Source organism: Cimex lectularius, unplaced genomic scaffold (assembly GCF_000648675.2).
Source record: "Cimex lectularius strain Harlan isolate CLEC.00 unplaced genomic scaffold, Clec_2.1 scaffold4, whole genome shotgun sequence".
NCBI lineage: Eukaryota > Metazoa > Arthropoda > Insecta > Hemiptera > Cimicidae > Cimex > Cimex lectularius.
The window spans coordinates 52,250-72,366 of record NW_019392723.1 but is presented as its reverse complement, the minus strand read 5'-3'; the positions used below and the strand labels follow the sequence as shown (position 1 = coordinate 72,366).

Below are 20,117 nucleotides of genomic sequence, written 5' to 3'. Positions count from 1 at the left end.
GATTTGTGAGATTCAAGATTGATTTTTTTTTTAATTTATGCAAGGAGTCTGTAGGGTGTAACAGTTGAAAATGTCTAACTCCTCTGGATTTTATGTATGCATATATAATATTATTTAAAACTGGGTGTTTCTTCTTTTTGCCGATTCCATCAAGGTTTACATTTTATTAGAAAAAAGAAAATTCCTGTTTAATTATTACCAAAATCAAAAAGGTTTATTTCTCATCTTTCGACCTATACCTACCTATACAATAAAGATAAAATCAACAACAACTACTCTAACGTTTTATTTTATATTCCCAATTGTAAATAATTAATAAAGACCCGGTTTTTGAATTCTACAAACTACAAATAATCGCATAACCAGGAAATAAGGCCAATTCCTGTGTATCCGTTGTCCTCTCGAAGTTATTGTAACGTTTGTGATTTTTTTGAATTCATTGACCATATACAGGTTATGAGATTAGATAAATAAAAACTTATAAAAATAAACTGAACCTTAAGTAAAGAGGTAAAAAAACACAAAACGTTTGCCTACCAACTTTCAGAGATTTGTTTTAAAAAATCACAAAAATGGCAATAATTTTGAAACCGTCTGTCGATCTACTGCAACTTTACAAGGATTCAAAATCCTCTAAACTACATTGAGTGGTTTAACGTTCACTTCGGTACATAAATTTGAACCGGAGGTATAAAATAAACTTTTTAAATCTGATTAATGTTGACATAGAATGAAAAAAGAAATTCAGCTTTCAAACTATTATAACCATTATAAATGTAAGTTGAATTTGAACGATCAGATACGTTTCTAATATTTCATTATTTTTCTCTTAATATTATATTTTTCCTAATGCCTGAAAACCGATATATTTATAAGAACCTGTAAAAGAAAAGAAATTCGCGTTATTCTAATGGTTTTAATACCGTTGATATTGGATCAAATCCGAAAGAGTTTTGAATTTGTAAGTGGTACAACGAATATTGGCAAGAGAAAAAAATTCTCCAGGCTAAGACCAGCACAAAAACGTCAATTTTTTTGTCTGCGATAAAAATTCGTATTGAGATCTTTACATGATGCTCCAAACGAATCCAAATAATAATAGTAATAATAATAATAATAAATATTTATTTGCAGAAATGTACATTACATATAAATTTATAAGAAAAAATAATGTGTCATGCCTTGGCTCTATACAGAGAGCGTGTAGGCATGCCGCCGGACTTAAGAAGAGTTCTCGAACACGGTAGCGAGTTTCAGAGTCCCCTGTTCCGCTTTTTAGGGGAAATTGTGGTTTTTTATTGTATATAGTATGTCTTATGTGTTGTGTATCTATATGTTTTGTCTGAGTGCATGTATTTATTAGCGTGATTGGCGAGAGGTGAGGGTGAAATATAACGCCATCATCACCCCTCGAACGATGAGAGCGTAAGAGTGTGTGTTCGGGGTCGATGGCGGAATATTTATAAAAGTACTCCATCGACCCCAATCTAGATTAGTTTGAATATAGGGTCGGTGGAGGAATATCAAGTACTCCACCGACCAAACGGAATGAGTATACTGTATGGATGTATTTATGTGTCTGAATGTATTTATTTGTTTGAATGTAGTGTTTGAAAGGGTAAATAGAATATAAACTTAGTTGGGGGCTGAAAAGACCTAGATGTCGGAAGCCCCAGTCAAAAAAATAAATAAATAAATAAAAAATAAATAAATTATAAATCTTTATTTGCAAAAATGTACATTACATATAAATTTATAACAAAAAATAATATTTTGTTACATCCCTGTCTGCTGTCAAAAAAGCAAAGCTTGTACTAGACAGCAGGAGTTTTTGGAGATCACCATAGAAATATTTATCTAAATCTATAAATAACAGAATATATCTTTACGAAATGAAAAAATAAAAAAATAAACAAACATAATACAGAATAAACTTGTAGCACGAAAAAAGCCAACCAAATTAAATTTTGGCTTTAAAATATCTTAACTACAATTTAAAATTTTTGAAATTATAAATTTTGTGCTTTTGTGGTTTTTGAATAATAATCTTACCTTTATAAAAAATAAAAAAAATATTTATATATATGTATATACACAAACATGAACGTTCAAGAAAAAATTGGTATAGATTCATTACTTTAAATTCACTGTATAATTTTTTCGTATTATATCTATACGGTTTACGTAAAATAATTTTAAGAAGGGTGTTTATAGTCACATACAAAGCATTAGTGTAGCATTTATTAGTACCTCCCTAGGAAATAATACCATAGGCTATTGTGCAAGAGAAAAATGTAAATAAGGTTATAAATTTTTATTCAGAAATCGTGAGATGCGGTCTGGTGTGATGTAGGTTTCAGAAAAACATTTTCTTTATCGTGCCAACGTTTCGATCTTTATTGAGATCATCTTCAGGGCTCAAAGTGTTTGTCTTCTGTCTAATTCTGCCATTCGTGCGTGTCGTGTTGAGAGTGCCTAGTTACAATTTTTTAGGAAAATAAAAAAAAACTTTCTATAAAACTGTTCGCCTCTAAAAGCTTCCGATTTTTTTAATTCACTAAAACGGTGATAGCTTTAAATCGACTTCACCTATCCACAAGAATTTTTAAAGATCTCAATAAAGATCAAAACGTTGGCACGATAAAGAAAATGTTTTTCTGAAACCTACGTCACACCAGACCGCATTTCTCGATTTCTGAATAATTATCGATTAACGGTAATCACCACACGTTATAAATTTTGTTTGCCTTACTTTACTTGGTGTGCCATCTTGTTTTTATAACATTTTATTTATCTAATCACATTCAATCCAATCCGGCATACATTCAATACATAAAAAGTATGTCGAAAAATATTATGTAAAAAACCCAATTCCTATTCGTTTTAAGGAACGTTTAACGCCTTTGATAGGATTTTTTTATAGTAGACAAAAAATAAACATTTTTGGGCTTTTGTTGATACATGTCTAATATTTCATCATTATTCTTCTCATAATATTATAATCTTTTCTAATGTCAAATATATATATTCTCTCCAGCCAAAAAATCTCTTTTTAGTTAGTTTTAAAGTTTGTATTTAGGGTCATTAAGGATTGCTTAATATGAACCCGAATTATTGTATTTTTTTTACTGGAAACGCCTTCTAATAATTTAAAGACATTTTCTATTTTCAAATAAAATGTAAACCTTGATTTTGGCTAAAAGAAAAATTATCCAGCTCAAGCCTATTAAAGACAAATATTTTCCTATCTATTTCATAGAAAATAATTTCTAAACGCTTGTCATTAAAATAATATATTCCTAATTTCCCAATTTCCATAATGACAACCAAATATGGTGGCAATATTAATAACCCGATAAAGGATTTGATTAATCTAAGGAGAGGTCTGAATCAATAGTAATTTCATAGACAATATGTCGAGATCGATGACAATGAGAACGTTCTGATTCGGTGTTTAGTTAAGCTAATCTTGGGACATCTCTGAACGGGGGCGGAAGTGAAGTCAATTCGATTGATTGTTACCTTACTAATCGCTAATCTGTGTATCAGAAATGGACCGATTACACAACTAAATCATAACACGTGTTTGTACGTTTAGTGCAGTGTTAATTCACTGATGACATTCTCTCTCTCTCTCTCTCTCTCTCTCTCTCTCTCTCTCTCTCTCTCTCTCTCAAATTTTTCTTAAATAATTTCTATTGTTTGTAAGAAGAAAAAAAGATAGAAACAGTCATGTCAACATTTATAACTGTTACAATTAATTAAGGTTTTTAGTTAGGAGAAAAAAGTCAATGGCACGAGCGGGATTCGAACCCACGATCATCGGCTAGATACGCCGCTGCTCTACCGCTTGAGCTATCGTGACCTCGATCCACTCGGACACCAACTTCAAGGGTTCACAACTTCAACTTCAAAGGGGGACAAATGAAATGGCCACGGAGAGCTTTAGTGAAGTATACTTCATTTTAATTCATTAAATTCACTAATTTCGTGGTCCGCTTGACCAATTAATATATTACAATTAATTAAGGTTTTTAGTTGAGATTTGACATTTGTCGCCGAGAATCCAATCCGATTACACGACATTTGAAAAATGGCAAAAAGGAGGGAAAACTCAAAAGGTGGGGTTGGGATAGGAAGTTGGTTTCCGAATGGATCGAGGTCACGATAGCTCAAGTGGTAGAGCAGCGGCGTATCTATCCGAAGATCGTGGGTTCGAATCCCGCCCGTGCCATTGACTTTTTTATCTCAACTAAAAACCTTAATTAATTGTAATATATTAATTTGTCAAGCGGACCACGAAATTAGTGAATTTATAACTATTTGGAAAATGGGTGGGGAAATTTTCAGTTTTTCACCCTACATTTATATATTTAAGATTTAATAGATTTTATAAATTTTCATCATAAAACATTAAGTAATTATTAGCTTAAAGAAAACCAACTTTAAAAGCCCTCCTATATTAAAATTTGATGGAATAGTACATAGACAAGAAGAGAATGCCCAAGTTTGTCAGATAGGTGACCAGGACTATTCATTCAACACGAGTTCATCATTCGCAGGCCGTCCACAAACGTTAATAATTGCGTATGTATAATCAATCAACATGCGGTTCGTGTTCAAAGAACGAGCCCATTAGCGTAATCAGCCTTGTGCGAGACAACAATCCCGTTCAACGTTTTCAACAAAATCCGTTAGTCCTTCGGATAATTTCCTGGAAGCTGGGGTAACAACTGTGTGAGCAAAATCCTACTAAATAAATAGATCAATTATGTATTTCTATAGTTAGCTTGTGTAATTGTGATCTGAGTGAAATCGTATACAACGCATTTATTTATTTTTAGACAGAATAAGGGAAGATCGGGGATCCTATTTTTCCTTCATCTTACGGTGTTCCACTTAAAAGTTCATAACTCCCTTGGATTTTTTTCCTAATATCCACGGTATCACAAGTTGGGTGTTCTGCCTTAGTTTATTTAAGATGACAACTGAGCAAATTAAAGATAAAATCAATAAAAACCTCTCAATATTTTAGTTTTATATCGAATCTTCAATTTTAATTCCGGAGGTAATGTTGATATAACATAATAGGGGTATTCATGACCTTTGTGTTAACACTGCTAACTCTGTTAGGTCGTGCTAGATCGAGAAAAATGATGACATAGACTTGTATCGGCTAGTTAACACTGCTCGATTTAACAGGCCAGGGCTAATGTTAGGGTCGAAAATGTAGTCACATTGCTATCCATTAGGTCGTAGGTAACCAACATAGCAGCCATGAATTTAACAGCTGTTTTTTGTTTTCATATATTTTTATTCTTAAATACGCATTAATTAAATCAGAACAATATATTTCTTTTGTCAATTTCTGACCTGTCCTTACACTCTCATTCGTACATAATAGATACTTCTTCTATCCTATAAAGTTGTGGCTGTTAGACGTTAGGATATATGTTAGGTATGTTGGCAAGAATTGAGGCGTGTCATTTGCTATTACTTTTCTAGTGCATAGGTAGCATTTTGAATGAAAGAGTTGATTAATTTTCCTTTGTTATTAATACCTATTTAGAAATCGTGAGATGCGGTCTGGTGTGATGTAGGTTTCAGAAAAACATTTTCTTTATCGTGCCAACGCTTCGATCTTTACTGAGATCATCTTCAGGGCCTGGAATTTACAAACATTGTTTACATATAACAATTACATTTTGGATGTGGTTTGTTATATGTAAACAATTTTTGTAAATCCCAGGCCCTGAAGATGATCTCAATAAAGATCGAAACGTTGGCACGATAAAGAAAATGTTTTTCTGAAACCTACATCACACCAGACCGCATCTCACGATTTCTAAATAAATATCGATTAACGGCCACTAATCACCACACACTTTTTTATTAACTTCTGGCATCTTACAATTTAACAAAAAGAAAACCAAAACAAACAACAACAAGCCTTCAAGGACTGTTACAGCTTTATTCTTCGTTCTACCAATCGCCTCGTGCAACATAACGGAAAAATTAACGTTTAACATGCTACGAAAAGATGGGGGTGGTCATGATCTTACTGGACATTTCTCTATTCGAGTTATCTTACAAACATCGTCAATACCCCTAATATGTGTAATAAACGCTTGTAAAGATTTTTGTGGATAGGTGAAGTAAAGCTAACACCTTTTTACTACGTTAAAAAAATTGGAAACTTTTGGAGGCGAATAATTTTATAGAAACTTTTTTTTCTTTTCCTAAAAAAATGTGTTCATGGGTTTAATACAAATACAGGGTTATTATAACTTAGAAAGATTAATTTTTCTTCTTTGAACGTATGTTATCAAGACATAGATTTTCTGGCCTTTAAAAGTAAGCTTCGTTGAGCATATGAATTTGGGTATTACAAGATAATTATATATATCAGACGATTTTAATACAGTAGTATGAAGTATTTTTAATAAATAAGTTTAGATATATAAACAGTTACAAAAACGAATATACGAGTAGCGTAGGCAAAAGAAAATGCCTTTCTGAAAAACGCAATGTAGATACTTGTTAAACTCTTAAATATAAATTTTTATTGTATAGAAAAAATGTACAGTCAAAATCTTTCAGCCTTACAGCCGGGGGAGATTTATTTTTCCCCGATGTCCGGTGTTCCACTTAAAAAAGCCTAACCCCTCTAGACTTTATACAAATACAACGTTATTACAACCTTTCAATAAAATAATCTTTATGTAAGGTATTGGTTGAAATGAAACAGTTAGTGTCACAGGCGATTCGAACCCACGACCTTTGATCGTGACACTAACTTTTTTATTTCAACCAATACCTTACATAAAAATTAATTAATTGAAAGGTTGTAATAACGTTGTATTTGTATAAAATCTAGTGGAGTTAGGCATTTTTAAGTGGAACACCAGACACAAAAAGTTATTTGGTCACTCGGACCACGAAATATAATGGAGTTAACCTTCGTAAATCAGAATGTTTCTTCTTTCTGACTATACCAACACAGGTTTCGTTTTACGTAAGGTTTGCACTAATAAACAAGTAAAAGACATTTAGTTATAAAACCCTACAACATTTATTGTGGATACGTGGAGTCATTTAACTGTTATTACCATTTTTGTTTTATTCCTTTAATTTGCGTGTATTTCAAAGTTATTATTTATCAGTCGTTTTGTTATTTACCTAGGTTACAAAACTAATATTCAGAATTGTATTTAATGAGATCTTTTTTTATTTTAATTCATTATCTTTCTTGTATACCAATATATTTGAGTTTTTACGAAGGATTAGGCTGTAAAAAATAGAATCGTATTAAATGAGGTAAGACATATAACAAGTTAAAAAAACCCAAAGGACGATTCCAATAATGTAAGTTTAAAAAAAATTGAAATTAAAGATTTGGATTCGTTTTGTGCACCGATTAAAACCCTTAAATACAAATATTTATAGGGGAAAAAAACACTTTTCAATTGGATCAGCAGGAGCAATTTTTGATCCATCACTGTTCGATGTTCCAATTTAAAAATTCATAACAACCAAATTTTATCCGATGTCCACGATATTAGAACCATTGGAAAACGGTTTTTTTTCTTTTATACCATATAACAATCCAAAAATGTCCACTTTGTCTTTACTGTAAAAATTCGTATTTTCGGGTTTTAATGGGTGCTCAAAACGAATCCGAATTGGTTATTTCAATTTTTAAAAAAATATTAACTCACATTAAAGGATTTGTTTTTTGGTTTTTGTAATTTTTTATATCCCTTGCCTCATTTAATACAATCCTGCTTATTACAGTCTAATTCTACGTAAAAAGCCAAATTTACTGATATATACATAACTTGAAATAAATTCAAAACAACTTAAATAAACTTAAAATACAGACGCCAAATGGTAAAAAAAAAATTAAATTAAAAAATGTAAGCTAACTTTCATCATAAAATGATGTGAAATACTAATATCCTTTGTTATACGTATGTCTTTTAAAATTGTAGATGTTGACCCCTAAACGACCAAATAAATGTTTAAATAAGTAATGAATTTCATTTTTAAAAACCAGACGGAATTGATGTTTAACAAAAACAAAAAATTTAAACAAAGACAAATTAGACTCAAAAAATACCTACACATTTTTTTACCTAGTTTATTCAAAGCATCTTTTTGTTTCTGTAACTTTTATGTATATAATCTTGTTAAATACTTTTTTCAATTAATTAATATTTATGAGGGGGGACCGCGGTAGCCGAGTGGTTAGCATGAGAGACTCTCACGCCGCGGTCGTGGGTTCGATCCCCACCGTCGCCTCTGGCCCTTTTTTCCCGATAACCCCCAATTTGAACAACATATATAAGAATTCGTCATGGCTAATATGCAAAGATCATAAGGCCAATAAAAAAAATAAAATAATAATAATATTTATGAAAGCTATTGGTTGAGATAAAAAAATCAGTGTCACGAGCGGGATTCGAATGAGGTTCAGGTGGGAAGTTGGTGTCTGAGCGGGTCGAAGTCACGATAGCTCATGTGGTAGAGTAGCGGCGTATTTAGCCGAAGGTCGTGGGTTCGAATCCCGTTCGAGACACTGACTTTTTTATCTCAACCAATACCTTTCATAAATATTAATTAATTGAAAAGTGTTAATTGGTCAATCGGACCACGAACTGTAACTTGTTAAATACATTCATCCATATTATTTTTGTAACACGTAAACAAAATAAACAAATGATTTAATATATATATATATATAATAACCTTGAAGAATATGCAAATGAAAGGTGGAAATTTTTTTTTAAAGTTATGTTAACTAGTTTTTAAAAAATTCTCGGTTACTAGGGCAAGAACGCTCAGACAGGTATCTAATATTTTTCGACATAGTACCAAATAAATGTAGATTAAAATTGGTGATCCTCACTCAGTAGAATTGTTGAGCGAGGCCATTAGTGTACCATGGATAAAAAAGTACGGATTTAATATCACGCAGAAGTTTATTATTTTTAAATTGTAAATTATTAAGCATCGCCATAAATAGAAAGAAAATAATATAACATTTGTCATTAGGTCAGTTTTATTTTTAATTAATAAAAAATGGTAAGTTCTGTTGGTCAAACAATACAGTAAGTCTTCTTTAGTAGTGTAATTCTACATCTCAGTAAGACTTAAATTTTTAATTATATAAAACGTTTACAGCAGAAGGGAGTTTTATGACAAAAGGATGCGTCGATAATCGGCTTTATTTTAATACCGCCTACTTACATTGAATAAATTAATAACAAAGTGTGAAACGTTGGAATCTAACTTGAGCATGAAATATTAACAACTACGTTGCTTTGTTTCAGGAGGAGACGTGGGTCGATATCGACGGTTTACGTTCTGAAGTTCAAATTCAGCCCCCCTCCTTCTAAAATGAAAACCGATGCAAATTAGTTGGGATGGTGCAGTGGAAGGAGATGAGGCTGATGTTATTATAGAGGGAGTGATGAAGGCCAGGGAGTTTAGTTTGAAGACGAGGCCTAGCTTCGATCGGCCTCTAAACTCTAATTAGTTTAGGCCTGATTAGACCAACCCATCGGGAGGCTAATTTTTGGGGAAATCAACTTACACGCTAAGGTGATGTTGATTATTGAACTTTCCGATAGAAAGCACAATATGCCTAAAGGTCGGGTATGTTAAGCCATTAACTTTTTAACTAGCGGCTAGCCTGTCTACTTGATTTAACCAATTTCAAGGTTCGAAAAAGCCTATCTAACAAGTTCTAATTAAGTATTAAACATGGTTTCGACATTTTTCCCCATTAAAGTAATTTTCAGAAATAACTTTCCAACTCAAAACATTTGTTTTAAATCAGTAAACTATTGTTAGCTAAATTATGCTTGTTATAAAAGTCCTTTTCTATAAACTATCCTGTTTTCATTCATTTTTCTGCCATCTACATTTGATTCCGTTACTACTTTGGTTTTGAGGCAAAAACTCATCCCATTTTATTTTCACGTCTCGTATCGAAGTGCCGCCGTTTTACTCAAAGCACCATCGCCTGACTTTATACAGGTGCAGTGCCTTGGGATAACAAGTTCAAACAAACCCCTACACAGAATCGGTCCATGACGAATTCCAGAGGTGCCAGATTGATTAAAGAACCCTCGTCACAACTAGAAAGCACAGTTAAAATTGGACTGGATACTCAAGGGAGTGATATGACATACAGGGCACTGACTTAGAAAGCACAACATGTGTATATTCCACGATGACCTTATGGGTTATGCGATTAGCAGGAAGAATCTGCCAACCATATTTTCGAATATGAAGTAACCGATCAATGTAGCCGTAATCTAGTATATTAAGAAGACCAGGGCAAAACAATTGCTATAGCTATCAAAGATCCACTACATATTAAAAAAAGATAGAACTAAGAAACAATGAAAAGTACAATAAGGCGAAAGGCTACAGTGCTTAGGGAATTCCAAACCACGGCTTCCTAGTGTACTTCCCGAGCCCATAATTCAGATAACACAGATCGAACATAGACGCTGTCATTTCAGAATAGGTCCATACAAAATAAATGGAGAAAGAGACCAACTCTAGTACACGAGATATAGCAAATCCATGGTTCAAGAACCTCAGCAAAATTGGTAAACGCATTCTTACAGGGTAAAACACAGGGAAGTGATACAACTATTATACTACGCCAGTCATTGTTATCTGAGAAGACAATAGCACAACAAATATTCCACCTTGACCTAATAGTTTATCCAATGAAGAAGAAACTGCCACTCCATATTATCTTCCAAGGCGAATCAACTGCTCAATTAAAATCTGGGGGGAAAATAATTGCAATTTTGGTTGGAAAATGGAATCAACTGAACTTACTAAGTAACTAGAAAAAATGCATAAATAGCCAATTCATGTTTCTGTTTAATTTACAATGATTATTTGGTATTCGTGAGATGCAGCCTGGTGTGACGTAGTTTCAGAAAAACATTTTCTTTATCTTGCCAACGTTTCGAGATCATCTTCAGGGCCTGGGATTTACAAACATTGTTTAAATTCAACAAATACATGTGGTACAAATATTTTTTATGTTCAATCAAAGTATTTCTACTCACTCATTTTACTTTGATTGAATATAATTTTTTTTGCATTGTATACATTCACTTTTTTCCACGTCTTACATGTATTTGTTAAATTTAAACAATGTTTGTAAATCCCAGGCCCTGAAGATGATCTCAACAAAGATAGAAACGTTGGCACGATAAAGAAAATGTTTTTCTGAAATCTACGTCACACCAGACCCCAACTCACGATTTCCAAATAATCATAGACTAACTGTCACTAATCACCACACAGTAATTTACAATAAATTACCGGCAACTTTCGAGAATCACCCACCCCTTCGGTAGTCCGGCCGTGGTCAGACCTCGATGTGGTTCGGTCTCCGCCACCGGGAAGGCTCCAAGTGCTATCAACTGCTAGGTCATTTCTGCTTCCAACGCAATCAGTTTCTATATCCAAAACTACTCACTCTTACTTCCTCTCAAATACTTCTTTCCAAATTACAAGCCATTCACTCAGTAAGGGTGATGGAGTACTTGATCACTGCTTTCTCTGTTCTTAGACAATCTTCCATTAATTATGGCCAACAACATTTGGTCCATTTTAAAAGACTAGAGGTAAATAAAACACATATAAAATCCCCCAGTTTTCTGTAAAAAATTCTTTCTAACGGTCCAGTGGTTTGAGTTTTTTAAGTTGTACTATTTCTAATTTTTATTGTTTTAATTGTACATTTTAATGTAAATTCTTTTATTGTACATGTTTATTGTTTCGAATGTGTCAGTTTACGCACTGTAGTTCGAAGACTTTCAGAAGATGGATTACGTGCGAGAAAGCCTACCTTCTAACAAGGCACAGAACATTCCACATCAATTGGCCTCAGGAAGATGGACTGAAATCTTGTTTCCGGATGATTCAGTTTTGTCTCAGGTCTTCAGACGGCCGAGAGAGGGTTTGGAGAAGAACAAGAGAGCGATTCATTCCCTCAACATTTTCACTCCGGTGAAGCTATGCAGGTGGTGATGTTATGGTTTAGCAGGCATTTCTATGGAAGGTCCCACAAACTTGATCTTCATCGAGGGTTCCCTCACAACTGCGCGATACATTGAAGAAGTGTCATCAATAGAATTCCTTATATGCCACAAATTGGCGACTGTTTTATTTTCATGCATGACAGTGTAAAGCCCCACACAGCTAGTATCGTCGGTGACTACTTGGAACGGGCTTCAATTCAATATTTGGAGTGGCCAGCATGGCACACCTTTGGGACGATTCGTCAAAAAGGGTAAAAAGTCGTCCAATGATGCCACATAATTTGGAGGAATTAAGAATGGCGCTGTAGGATGAGTATGAAAATATTCCACCAAAACCTCATAAAATCGATGCTATATCGAATAAACGCAACATTGTTTTAATTGTACATTTCCATTGTACATTTTATTGTTAATTTCTTATTGTACATGTTTATTGTTTCGAATGTTAATGTCAGTTTACGCATTGCAGTTCGAAAACTTTCTTTCAGAGCTGGACTACGTGCGAGAAGGCCTACCACTGGTTCGAGTCAGATTTAAACGCACCCACTTGATTTTCCAATGGTGCGTCAAAAAATGACTCACCCTGTATATTGGCGTGAATGTGTAGTGTAAGAGGTCGATGGCTAATCAATATTCAATCGACCATCAATTAGATAGAGACACAAAGAGACAAAACAAGTGACCGATGGCCACCTTTTTTAGTAAATACCTGCAATTTTTAAACATTTTATTTTTTGTTGTTTACTGGGTATTTTAAAAAAAGAATATAAGTTACGGCAAAATAAATTAAAACTAAAATTAAATAAAAATTAGAACCAAAAATGTTGCTACGAAAATAAGGAAGAAAATAGTCAATTCAGGACTAAGTATTTTCTCCTCTTTGCGTTTATCACGGCGTTAAACATTTGATTAAGGTTTAAGAGTATTTTTTTCTGCTAAAGTAAAAAAATTAAATAAAAGTAACAATTATTCAGAAATCGTGAGATGCGGTCTGGTGTGATGTAGGTTTCAGAAAAACATTTTTTTTATCTTTATTGAGATCATCTTCAGGGCCTGGGATGTACAAACATTGTTAACATTTAACAAATACATAGACGGTAAATGTAAACAATGTTTGTAAATCCTAGGCCCTGAAGATGATCTCAATAAAGATAAAAAAATGTTTTTCTGAAACCTACATCACACCAGACCGCATCTCACGATTTCTGAATAATTATCGATTAACGGTCACTACTCACCACACAAATGTAACAATCTCCTTTTTTCTGGTAAAGTAAAAAAAAAATTAAATTAATGTAACAATCTCATTTTTTCTGGTCAAGTAAAAAAATTAAATAAATGTAACAATCTCCTTTGTTAGCAAACCAAAAATGTTCAAAATCATTATAATAATTGTTCGAACAGACTTCCATTTGCTGCAACAAAGTAGCCTAGTCTATCGTAAAACGATGATCGGCCGAAAAATATACTCTTAAACCTTAATCAAATTAATTTGTGAAGAATTTTTTTAAATTTTTACGTTGTGTTTGAATAATGTTTTAATAATATTGGTTTTGTTTATTTTCCTTCCAACCTACTAAAACTAATTTGTAACGAATGGTGCGTCAAAAAATGACTCACCCTGTATACACTCGATAGGTACACAAAACTATATACAATAAAACAGCCCTGATTCATGTAAGAATTGGAACAGGGAACCAAAATATTAGCTTCCGTGCTCATTTTAATATCCTACTCGCTCTCTATATAGAATCGAAGAATGGCACCGTTCACTTAAGTGGAACACATCGGGCAACCTTTCTCTACACATACAATGGCTTGTTGCCCAAAAGTGTTTGTAGGTCATTCGAGTCAATTCCGCCATCGGCCCTCTTAAACTAAACACTCACATTAATAAACACATTCAGTCTCAATATACACAAAACAAGATGTTTAACAGTACTAAATATATACAATAAAAATGGTCCTGTTCCCTCCAGAAGTCGGAACAGAGACCCACATACTAGTATCGGGTGGCATTCCTACCCGCTCCCTGTATGGAGTCAAGGCGTGGCACACCCAGACATCGATCGTTGGCGGTACACGTTCAAAAACATTTTAATTAATTTAATATATTAATCAATTCATTTACGTTTTAGTGGTCAATTGACCAAGTTACTTCCTTCAATTAAATATTCTTTTTACGTAAGGTCTTGGTTGATAATTAATATAATAATATGTAAAATAAAAAAAATATCAATATTCAAAATAATTAAGATAATTATTTGGAGATCGTGAGGTGCGGCCTGGTGTGACGTAGGTTTTAGAAAAACATTTTCTTTGTCATGCCAATGTTTCGATCTTTATTGAGATCATCTTCAGGGCTCAATAAAGATCAAAGCGTTGGCACGATAAAAAAAATGTTTTTCTAAAACCTACGTCACACCAGACCGCACCTCACGATCTCCAAATATTCATTGGCTAACGGTCACTAAAAACCACACATAATTAAGATAATCTTCATTTTTTTACAGGTTCCAAGGCTAAAATTATTTTTGTAAATAAATCATTTTTGATGGAGTATGTTCTGATATATGGATATATGGACTGATACTCAAATTTAATATTAAATAAACTAGGTAATAAATTGACTGTTGCTGCTTCAACCGTTCGTTGGCGGTACACATACTAATATTGAAAAAAAAAAATCAATATTCAAAATAATTAAGATAATTTTTATTTCTTTTTCAGGTTTCAAAGCTAAAATAATTTTTTTGTAAAGAAATTATTTTTGATGGAGTATGACGCTGATATATGGACATATTGAATGACCTCAAATTTAATATTAAATAAACTAGGTAATAAATTGACTGTTGCTGCTTCAACCATGCTCCAGCAATCAATGGTAACAGTTGTATTATTTATTTAACTTTTAAAAATATAACACTAATATTTTTATTTGCTTTTTAGGTAAGACATCTTGCGGAATTGTGTACTTCAAGCTGGTTGGCCCAAACAAATATATATTGCTGACTTATGGAACATAATTTCCATAGAATACACGCTCTGTAGTGTTTCCAAGTGTAAAATAAAATGTTTCCACTTTTTGGGTGTTGTGGCAAGAAACTTTGGAATGTATACTGCAATAAAAATTAACATCAATAATTTTTTTAAATTTTTTGCAAATTAGGATTTTATGCCATTTTTGCCCCATTGTGGAGCGGTTCTTTTTTTTATTTTCTTATCTTCGAAAAAATATTGAAGAAATCTGGGTAAAAAGGTCTTGAAAATAATGGTAAATTGTTCCTTCAAGTGAGTCGTGGGTGGAGGCGAGGGCAGTGCAGTGGCGGGATGCGGGGGCGGCACTTTCGCCCCTCCGAACCCGCCACCCTGTCCGGCCGCCTTAAGTACGCCGAGTGGGAGATCCTTGAAGGTAGAGACTAAGAAGAAAATCAATAGCGTCTTGTGTTGGCAGCCATGTTTGTGACGTCACCGCTTAGACTGGTGGGGGATGACAAAAGGAAATGAAAGAAAGACGCCTTGGGGGGTCGGCCACCCTACTCAACCCCTCGGCCGAGCCACCCCCGACTCCACTCGTGCCACCCCCGCCGACCCATGGGCTGAAACCTCTTATTTTAATATGGCGCCCACCCTGCCTTCTTCTTAATGCGCCCCCACGACATCCCGGCTCCACTCCTTCCATTTGCTTTGGCGCTTTCTTCTCTTTCTTTTACTACCGTTAGGTTTCTTTCTTTGTAAAATATTAAGGAAACAGTCGTTACTATTGCACAAATGTAAAAATTATATAAACTCCTAGTCTTAATTTTTATAAGATTTGCAGTTCAAATGTGCCAACTTCCCTCGGAATTTCTGTATTTTGCAAGAAATAAAAATTGTAAATAATGGGTTAAACAAGTGATTTATTATTTTAAATCGTCTTACAATCTAAGACTCAGACATAATTGCGTAAAAAGTTTTTACTAAAAACTCAAAATATTTCTTTGTACCACTTGGCCAATTGACCATGTTTTTCAATAAGAACGTATCGCCTTGGGGCATTAAAATTTTTGTGGCGTACCGAAAATTGGTCTAAAAATGCCTTAGATCCATACATAATGGCGGATTCAGGTCGTTTATTTGTAGTAAAATTATTAAAAATTAGCATTAAATCTTGTTCTTGCCTTTGGGACATCACTATACCAGCGAACGAGGCCAATTTAATAATTTTAAAAAATAGTTCTGAAAAAGGGGCTTTTGAACTGAACGCTTTCTTCAGGCCGAACTCAAAGGCATGTGCCACGAGCGTGATACTAGTTATTTTTATATCAACCAAGACCTTAGAGTAAAAGTATAATTAATTAAAATAATTAATAGGGTCAATTATGATACATAGCTATATGATTTTCAATAACATTAGGAATACATAAATTTAGATTTTAGACTCAATTTCAGAAGATTTTGACGAGAGTATTAAAAGAAAATATCATCAGAAAACGCTGTCGATGTGTTTTTGATTCTAATATCCTAAAAAAATATCGTTGATATAAATAAAAAATAAAATCGGCTCTAAGGCAGGGCCTTGAGGGACACCAGTCTCAGTAGGGTTGATGTCGCTTCAAGCACCAACTAACGATGTCAACATGACTTTGATTCTAATGTCAGCGAATATACATCGTTGATATAAATAAAAAATAAAATCGGTATAAAGACACTAGACTTAATAGGCTTGAAGTCGCTCAAAGCACTAGCGAATTTTGTCAATGTGCCTTTGATTCTAACGTCCTCAAAAATATCGTTGATTTAAATCCAAAATAAAATCGGTCCTAATACAGGGCCCTGAGGGACACTAAACTTATTAGGGTTGAAGTCACTTCAAGCACCAGCAAACGCTGTCAACGAACCTTCGATTCTAATATCCTGGAAAAATATCATTTATATAAATAAAAAATAAAATCGGTCCTAAGACAAGACCCTGAGCGACACCAGACTCAATAGAGTAGAAGTTGTCCAAAGCTGTGTACCTGTCCACGATTCTAATGTTCTAAAAATAGCGTTGATGTAAATAAAAATAAAATCGGTCCTAAAACAAGGCTCTGAGGGACACCAGATTCACAGCTCATCATCAGGTTGAAGGAGTTCTACAACTTGATGATGAGATACAAGCTCGAAAACCGAATCGTTGCAAAACAACTTACAGTGAGTAGGAACTATCTTTTTAAAAAGGATTAAAAAATTTCTGCCCACTTGTAAGATAACTTGATTTGTATATACTTTTATATATTAATCAAAGTTTCACTTTTTCTACGTTTCTAACTAAAAATTGAGTATTTGTTTAAAAAAGTAAAAAAAAGTAAATTACTAAGAAAAATGAAAAATAAAATACGGACAAATAAAATTTGTTTAATTTTGGTTTAGATTTTTATTTATTTAGTTATTTTATATATATATATATATATATATATATAGTTATTTTTGCCTGACAGTGTATTAACATCTGTATCGTATTTTTTTCTTCTTGTGGAGAGGATTCTCCCGGAAGTTGTATTTTTAGTTTGTCTGGGAGGTGTTCGCGTAATGTGTAAATTAAATAGTAATTTAAAGAGTTTTCCTTTTGTTTAAATTCATATTGAATTGTTTTTCAAATTAACCAAATTTTATCTTTTAACAATTTAAGGGCAGAATGTTCTTTTATCGAGTGTATATGTATATGCAAATGTGCATAAGGTAACGTTAGGAGAAAAGTTGCTCCTACTAATGACCTATAAACATATGCACTTAATTTCTCAAAGGTCAGTTATTACCAATTGCTAAAAACTTAATTTTTCAGTAGAATAACCTTCTGAAGTATTGACGTCAGTTCACGGGATACCCTTTATACAAGGCGGGCTGAGTTATAGGCTCCACCACATTTTTTAACACTACAAAATTTGTAAAAAAAAAAAAAGAAAAAAAAGAAAAAAAAAAGACACGTCTCTAATGAAGTTTCTTGGGAGATTTGGAGTATCTAAGAATATTATTTACGTTAGTGATGCATTGTGCAACTTTAGTTTTACTGAGTATAGTGATCCTCAAGGCCCTATATAAGGAACGTTTTTATTTTTTATTTATGACAACAGTATTTTGTAGTACATAAGAATTAATGGCAAGTTGACAGCATTTAATACTTTGAGCGAATTCAACTCGTTAATGACCTGTGTTTCTCAGGGCTCTGCCTGACGACCGATTTTATTTTTCATTTATATCAACGATACTATAAAGAATGTAATAGTTAAAGGGCTTTTGATTTCTGGTGGGGACCTATGTATAGCAATACTAAAAATCCTATATTTCAAAATTTTTGATTATCTGATGGAAATTATGAGATAATTTTAATATAATTGTTTCTCTTAATTGGAGAAGAAAGCAAAGGAATTTTTCATATTGGTACAATGTAAACTGTAAAAATATTAATTCTAATAAAAAATTTTGTTTTAGGTGACGGATTTTTAAACAGAAGAAAATACTTGGGAATGGAGATCATCGCTAGTTATAACAAAGGAAAATAAAGTTCAGCACACCTTTAATAATATATTTTATGTATAATAAAATTGTATGATATTGTTATATAAGAAGAGAAGAAGAAAAATAAGAAAAAGAATTTTAAAAACCCACATCATAAGGCGCATCATTTATTTTTAAAAACCTTGAATTTTAATTAATTTTCATGTAGTATGAACCTATTATATATTTTTTGTACACATTTTTTAAGATATTTTTTTGATTTGTTATTCAATTGCATATATATTCATTTAAAATTTTAATTATTTTCATTTATCCTTCTCTAAGCCCCATTTTTTATATTTTTAAAAAAATCGCAAATAAAGAGGAATTTGCATGTTTACACTATTCCATACCATCTCCTAAGTTTTTAATTTGTATTAAATAGGTTACCTAACTTAGAAGTAAAGAAAGGTTAATTTGAAATTAAAAAAGTTAATTTGAAGTTAAAAGGATAAATTTGGAATCAAAAAAGATTATTTTGACGGGAAAAAGCTGTAGTCTGCGATTTGATGAACCTGCAATTAATTAATAAATCATTATATCCCGTTTTATATGTTTGTTCTTCTCTTCCTCATTCCTGGTTGTTGATTTATTTTAAGTTGTTTTTAGGTGTTTTTTAAGCAACTCACAACCATTCCACCAAAGCCATTTATTGCAGATATCAATTTGGGGGGCACGAGCCTCCCCTTTTCTGTTTCGTTTCATTTTTGGAAACTTAATGCGCAATAATACTTTTCCATACAAACAGCAATAGTGTAGTAATTTTATATTGACATTCTTTTATATTTATTTATTTTTTTAATTGTAATTAATGTTCATATGGTCCTCAAGGAGCCCAATTATTTATTTTAAAAATTGGAAATATATAGAAATTTTACTTCACGTGTTTACATTTTGTACCTATGTATCTCCTAAGTTTTTTTAATAGTTAATTTGAAAATAAAAAAGGTTAATTTGAAATCAAGAAGGGAAAATTTGAAATTAAAAATTATTAATGTGAAATTAAAATGGTTAATTTTAAGTTAAAACGTTCAATTTTTTATTAATAAAAGTTTAATATCACATTACAAAGTAACAATTTGAAGTTAAAAAGGTCATTTGATAGTCAAATAGATTAATTTGAAAATAGAAATGGTAAATTTAACGGAAAAACTATGCCTAGTTTTTCAAGGCACCAGTTATTGAGGAATGAACTTTTTCAGTTTTAAAAAAATTATTCCACTCAAATGTATTTAGGATTGTTTAAAAAATATATAAATCTACTTTGCTACTTCGCGCCGTCACAAAATATGCAGCCATGGTATATCAATAAATAGGTTGAATTCCTCAGCTACTGTTTGATTCTTACGTTTTTCCAAAAATCCGTCATCCCCATGTAAGTATAAATATATTAAAATACCATCAGATTTCGTGATCCGATTGACCAAATAACTTCTTTCCACTTGAGCAATCGTTTTTATCTCAACCAATACCTTACATAAAGGTTAATTAATTGAAACATTTATTTGGTCAATCGGATGG

At 32.5% G+C, this 20,117-nt stretch overlaps 1 long non-coding RNA gene across 2 annotated transcripts in view; it reads left to right on the top strand.

Moving 5' to 3' along the window:
* The window catches only part of LOC106671422, a 118,937-nt gene extending 100,323 nt beyond the window's left edge, over nucleotides 1-18,614 (top strand). Inside the window, exons 3-6 of one of the 2 annotated variants that reach the window (XR_001341175.2) lie at nucleotides 9,333-9,603; nucleotides 14,591-14,695; nucleotides 14,808-14,961; nucleotides 18,531-18,614. This is a non-coding gene — a long non-coding RNA (uncharacterized LOC106671422). Of the gene's footprint in view, nucleotides 1-9,332; nucleotides 9,604-14,590; nucleotides 14,696-14,807; nucleotides 14,962-15,026; nucleotides 15,134-18,530 lie in introns of those variants that run through there. The other variant, XR_002910263.1, reaches the window with a different exon arrangement.
* The last annotated feature ends 1,503 nt before the right edge of the window (nucleotides 18,615-20,117 follow it).